We start from the raw sequence: 6,515 nt of genomic DNA, 5'->3' as shown, positions 1-6,515 counted from the left end.
TGCTGTGCTGCTCATTTTTTGGATGCACCCTAGAGAGTTGTGTTAAGAACTTATCTCACTCGGATAAGATATGCCTGCATCAAGGCTGTATCTTGCACTGTTATAGAACGTGCAGAATCTTCATATAGAATTATATTGTGTAGAACAGACATTTGGGGATAATGTAAAATATAATGCATATGACATATCTGTAAAGTCTAGAATGTTGCGCCATCCTGAATGAGCCTCAGCTTTCTTTTACTTCTGCTAGTCAGTGCTTTTATTGTTAGCAACAAGCCTACTTCTCATAGCCTGAGGTTCCGTCCCAAATGGCATCCTATACTGTACCAATGGAGGCTGCTGAGGGGAGGACGGCGCATAATAATGGATGGAAAAGAGTAAATGAAATGGAAACAAACACATGGAAACCACGTGTTTGATGTATTTGATACCATTCCACCAATTCAGATCCAAAACTACTGTTACCCTTGACAAAGATTAGCAAAAAATACCATAAAATAAATCATGCAAATGCTGAGCATTTTTTTTATTTTTATACATATGTGTATATATATATATATATACAGTGCCTTGCGAAAGTATTCGGCCCCCTTGAACTTTGCGACCTTTTGCCACATTTCAGGCTTCAAACAAAGATATAAAACTGTATTTTTTTGTGAAGAATCAACAACAAGTGGGACACAATCATGAAGTGGAACGACATTTATTGGATATTTCAAACTTTTTTAACAAATCAAAAACTGAAAAATTGGGCGTGCAAAATTATTCAGCCCCCTTAAGTTAATACTTTGTAGCGCCACCTTTTGCTGCGATTACAGCTGTAAGTTGCTTGGGGTATGTCTCTATCAGTTTTGCACATCGAGAGACTGAAATGTTTTCCCATTCCTCCTTGCAAAACAGCTCGAGCTCAGTGAGGTTGGATGGAGAGCATTTGTGAACAGCAGTTTTCAGTTCTTTCCACAGATTCTCGATTGGATTCAGGTCTGGACTTTGACTTGGCCATTCTAACACCTGGATATGTTTATTTTTGAACCATTCCATTGTAGATTTTGCTTTATGTTTTGGATCATTGTCTTGTTGGAAGACAAATCTCCGTCCCAGTCTCAGGTCTTTTGCAGACTCCATCAGGTTTTCTTCCAGAATGGTCCTGTATTTGGCTCCATCCATCTTCCCATCAATAGTGTGTGTGTTCAGTGTGTTCAGCTGTGTTGCTTTTACGCCAAACATAACGTTTTGCATTGTTGCCAAAAAGTTCAATTTTGGTTTCATCTGACCAGAACACCTTCTTCCACATGTTTGGTGTGTCTCCCAGGTGGCTTGTGGCAAACTTTAAACGACACTTTTTATGGATATCTTTAAGAAATGGCTTTCTTCTTGCCACTCTTCCATAAAGGCCAGATTTGTGCAATATATGACTGATTGTTGTCCTATGGACAGAGTCTCCCACCTCAGCTGTAGATCTCTGCAGTTCATCCAGAGTGATCATGGGCCTCTTGGCTGCATCTCTGATCAGTCTTCTCCTTGTATGAGCTGAAAGTTTAGAGGGACGGCCAGGTCTTGGTAGATTTGCAGTGGTCTGATACTCCTTCCATTTCAATATTATCGCTTGCACAGTGCTCCTTGGGATGTTTAAAGCTTGGGAAATCTTTTTGTATCCAAATCCGGCTTTAAACTTCTTCACAACAGTATCTCGGACCTGCCTGGTGTGTTCCTTGTTCTTCATGATGCTCTCTGCGCTTTTAACGGACCTCTGAGACTATCACAGTGCAGGTGCATTTATACGGAGACTTGATTACACACAGGTGGATTGTATTTATCATCATTAGTAATTTAGGTCAACATTGGATCATTCAGAGATCCTCACTGAACTTCTGGAGAGAGTTTGCTGCACTGAAAGTAAAGGGGCTGAATAATTTTGCACGCCCAATTTTTCAGTTTTTGATTAGTTAAAAAAGTTTGAAATATCCAATAAATGTCGTCCCACTTCATGATTGTGTCCCACTTGTTGTTGATTCTTCACAAAAAAATACAGTTTTATATCTTTATGTTTGAAGCCTGAAATGTGGCAAAAGGTCGCAAAGTTCAAGGGGGCCGAATACTTTCGCAAGGCACTGTATATATACTAATTCAATTGCTCAGAGAAAGAGATTTGAACAATTAATACTAAAAAAATCTAAAAGATACCTGTTTTCAATACTCTGCAAGACTGTGAGGATAATGGCACTGTGCCTTTTTCCAAAATGTTTTATGAGATTGGAGAACACATTGGGGTGATCTAAGACCATTCCTCCATACAGAATCTTAAGATCCTTGATATCCTTTGTCTGCACTTATGGACGACCCTCTTCAATTCAAACCACAGGTTTTCAATGGGGTTCAAGTCATTGGCACTTGGATTGGAAACTTTGCTATGGTCAGATGACATTTAAAGAGAGCTCTTTGGCCATGCAAATAAGTGGTAGGTTTGGCGTCAAAAGAAAGATGTATATGACGAAAAGAACACCAAACCTACTATAAAATAGGGTGGTGGATATTTCATGTTATGGCTTTATAGGTCAACCATAAACCTGGTTGCCTCTGCCAGGAGGCTGAAACTTGGCTGCAAATAGATCTACCAGCAACACAATAACCCCAAACACACATCAAAATCCTAAAATAAATGGTTAATTGACCAATGCCTTGAACCCCCTACGGGCCCTGGTCAAAAGTAGTGCACTATGTAGGGAATAGGGTGCCATTTGAGATGCAGACAGGGTCTAAATTACATGCAGCATGTCACACTTCACGCCTCTCTGTGTCATCTTTCCTTTTCACAGACAATGAATAAATCATGTGCTGATGAAGGCTGCTACTGCTGGGTGAGGAGTTCCTCTGATATTGAGGACTTTGAAGATTATATTTCAGAGGGGCTCTGAGGAAAGAGATGTCAAACACCAGACATAAAAAACATACAAACTTCTCCAAGTCAACTGATGTTTTTTGGATTGTGATAAGGAAAGAAGCATTAAAGCCATTTTGGACATTTCTGTAAAAACATGCATGAAGAAATCAAATGAAGGGCTAAAATGTCATTAATCATGTTGTCCCAGCCAGGGACCATGACCTGACCTGGAAATATTATTGGTTTTCTTGAACTATAACTATATTGTTGAAAACTTGCATGAATTTCAATGACTGATGTATGCTACAGGACTTGCTGCTGGCTATAGTACACAGGTTTAAGTTGTGTATTTACCTCATTTGGCCAAGTGATGGCGCCATTGTGTTGTCTCAAGGGGTGTTGCATCAACCTTGTGTAAAAGCATTCACATCCCATGGTATTACCACAGGTTCCAATACCTCACCTTGTAAGGATAACAGCACTAAGCCTTTTTGTGCAAATGTTTCATGAGATTGGAGAACACATTGGGAGGGATCTTCAGGTTTAGAAAGGTAAGTGTCATCATGCCTGTGTCCATCTCTGACCATGGTGTACTGGTATCCAAGTGTCTCTCTGATGCAAAATGCAAGAAGTCAAACTTCATAGACAAGAAGGGTGGCTGCTTTGTTGAATTAGCAAAGAAAGTTGTGACCAAGCAAGTGTAGCATATTATCTATGCTACACTCTCCAGGTGCCAGCACTTCATCCGTTACACTGTAATCAGTTGTGCTCCAGAATAATTCCCCTATTCATTTAATTATTAATTTGCTAAATTATTGCACAACACAAAATGTTCTCGGTCAAGAGAGAGTGTGCCGAAAAACAACAACCAAAAACTGTCAACACATGTCAACAGCTGTGCTGCTGTTTGTTATAATTATATTTTATTTCAATCTATGCAGAGCAGCCCGCTCTCAACTCATACAGAAGAGTGTACATTGTGAGCTCACTGAAAAACTCAAATTAATGAGTCATTGTGGTTAGGGGTACCAATGATGGTTAATTTAAGCAATAAGGCACGAGGGGGTGTGGTATATAGTCAATATACCACTGCTAAGGGCTGTTCGTACACACGACACAACGCGGAGTGCTTGGATATGGTCTGATATACCACAGCTTTTAGCCAATCAGCATTCAGGGCTCGAACCACCAAGTCTATTATTGAAAATAATTCTGTAGTTCAACTCACACTAACAATTATATATTTACAGTATATACAGTCAGTTCCATACAATTTATTAGAGAAATACATTTTATTTAACAAGTAATATTTTTTTCTCTCTAAAAGATAGGGGTCAAAATAATTGGCACCTCTGTTTTCAATACCTCACCTTGTAAGGATAACAGCACTAAGCCTTTTTCTCAAATGTTTCATGAGATTGAAGAACACATTGGGAGGGATCTTGACCATTCCTCCATACAGAATCTTTCCAGATCCTTGATATCCTTCGTCTGGGCTTATGGACTGCCCTCTTCAATTCAAATCACAAGTTTTCAATGGGGTTTAAGTCCGGAGTCCGGAGACAAAATATAAATTAACCATTTATTAACCATTTATTAACCATTTATTAACCATTTATTAACCATTTATTAACCATTTATTTTTGGATTTTGATACGTATTTTCCACCATAATTTGCAAATAAATTCATTAAAAATCCTACAATGTGATTTTCTGGAATTTTTTTCTCATTTTGTCTGTCATAGTTGAAGTGTACCTATGATGAAAATTACAGGCCTCTCTCATCTTTTTAAGTGGGAGAACTTGCACAATTGGTGGCTGACTAAATATTTTTTTGTCCCACTGTATATACAAAATAATAATAATAAAGCTCAGCATTTGTGTTACTTAATTTATTGACTTTTTTTGCTCATCTTTATCAAGGGTGCCAATAGTTTTGAATCTAACTGTATATGCGCCATTTAGCATTTATCCTAATCAATTTACAGTCATGTGTGCATACATCTTACATATGGTCAGTCCAGGGAAATGAAACCACTATCCAAGTGCTAAGCTCTACCAACTGAGCTACAGAAGAACGAATAATTCAGTTGCTTACGTAAGCAGACAGCTAGAGATTCATGATTTGTATAGACAAATCTATTAATTCAATTATGTTCTTCAGTTTTGATAAAATCATCATGATAAGTACATGTGCTATTCTGTCTGTCTGTGCTCATGTTTTTTCTTTTCATACTCAAGGGTTTTTCAAAGCGTGCACAAATTGATCAACTTCAGGTTATTTTTGCGCACTCATCCAAAGACAGGCAAGATTGTCTGTGTCTGTCTGTCATTTTGTCAAAAATCATTGAAAGCATTTCTCAAGGTCATGTTAACACAACTTTTACATTTCTGTATGTTATTGTATGTTATCAAATGCTGCATCTCAATTCCTTCTACTCTAACTCTTTGAAGTTCATGAAAAGTACAAGACACATTTTGATGAAAACATGCCTTCAGACAATACAAAGTATTCTATCTCCATAGAAACAGTACCTATAGCCCCGTCTATGGTATTTTACACTTGCCCATGAAGGCCAATCTCTACCCTTAACCTTGTTCTGAACACCTCCAAAACAAAGGTCATGTGGTTTGGTAAGAAGAATGCCCCTCTCCCCACAGGCGTGATTACTACCTCTGAGGGTTTAGAGCTTGTGGTAGTCATTTCATACAAGTACTTGGGAGTGTGGCTAGACCGTACACTGTCCTTCTCTCAGTTAAATCTAGACTTGGATTACTCTATTGTAATCACTCCTCTTTCACCTCAACTGCCAAACTAACCCTGATTCAGATGACCATCCTACCCATCCTAGATTACAGAGATGGTAAGGGTGCTCTCGAGCGGCAAGATGTTCCTTACCATTCGGCCATCAGATCTGCCACCAATGCTCTTTATAGGACACATCACTGAACTCTATACTCCTCTGTAAACTGGTCATCTCTGAAATACCCATCGCAAGACCCACTGGTTGATGCTTATTTATAAAACCCTATTAGGTCCCTGCGATACAGTTGAAGTCGGAAGTTTACATAGATATGTAAGATAATGATTTGTGGGTTTGTCTAATATACTTGATAATTAATGTAACTTTGTGTGTAGTCCGTCGGCATAAAATGTATATGGCATTTTTCGTATACGGTTGAATAAGGGATTAGCTACCCCTTGTTTTTCCTAATCCTTCGCGGGATAGCTTTCAGCTGATCGACCAATTGTGGGTCTAGGATTAAGGCACTACACTGGGTTACTCTGTTGCCTTGGAGGTGTGAAATGTTTTTTTTTCTTTCTTTGCTTTGTTACCTTCGAGGTCATGTGCTTTGTGCCTATAATCTACTGTAAAACAGTGGGGGTGAATGTAGCAGTGTGATGTTGTTCCCCTAGATTATGCACCAAGTTGCACACAAGGACCTATTCAAATAGGCCAGGTCAAGAGGGGATGTTAATAATTTGATAATAATAATAATAATTCAGTGTGTTTTTTTATTTCATTACAGCTGCATAGCTAATGTTTTTCTTTGGTGTACAAACACTTTTTCATATCAATATTGTACATACGTGATTGTAAAAGTTGTGTATATTTTGGTTTGGTCCATCGTG

The sequence above is a fragment of the Oncorhynchus clarkii genome, chromosome 3, assembly GCF_045791955.1.
Source record: "Oncorhynchus clarkii lewisi isolate Uvic-CL-2024 chromosome 3, UVic_Ocla_1.0, whole genome shotgun sequence".
In the NCBI taxonomy this organism is placed as follows: Eukaryota; Metazoa; Chordata; class Actinopteri; order Salmoniformes; family Salmonidae; genus Oncorhynchus; species Oncorhynchus clarkii.
Note: the sequence above shows the minus strand (reverse complement) of the source record.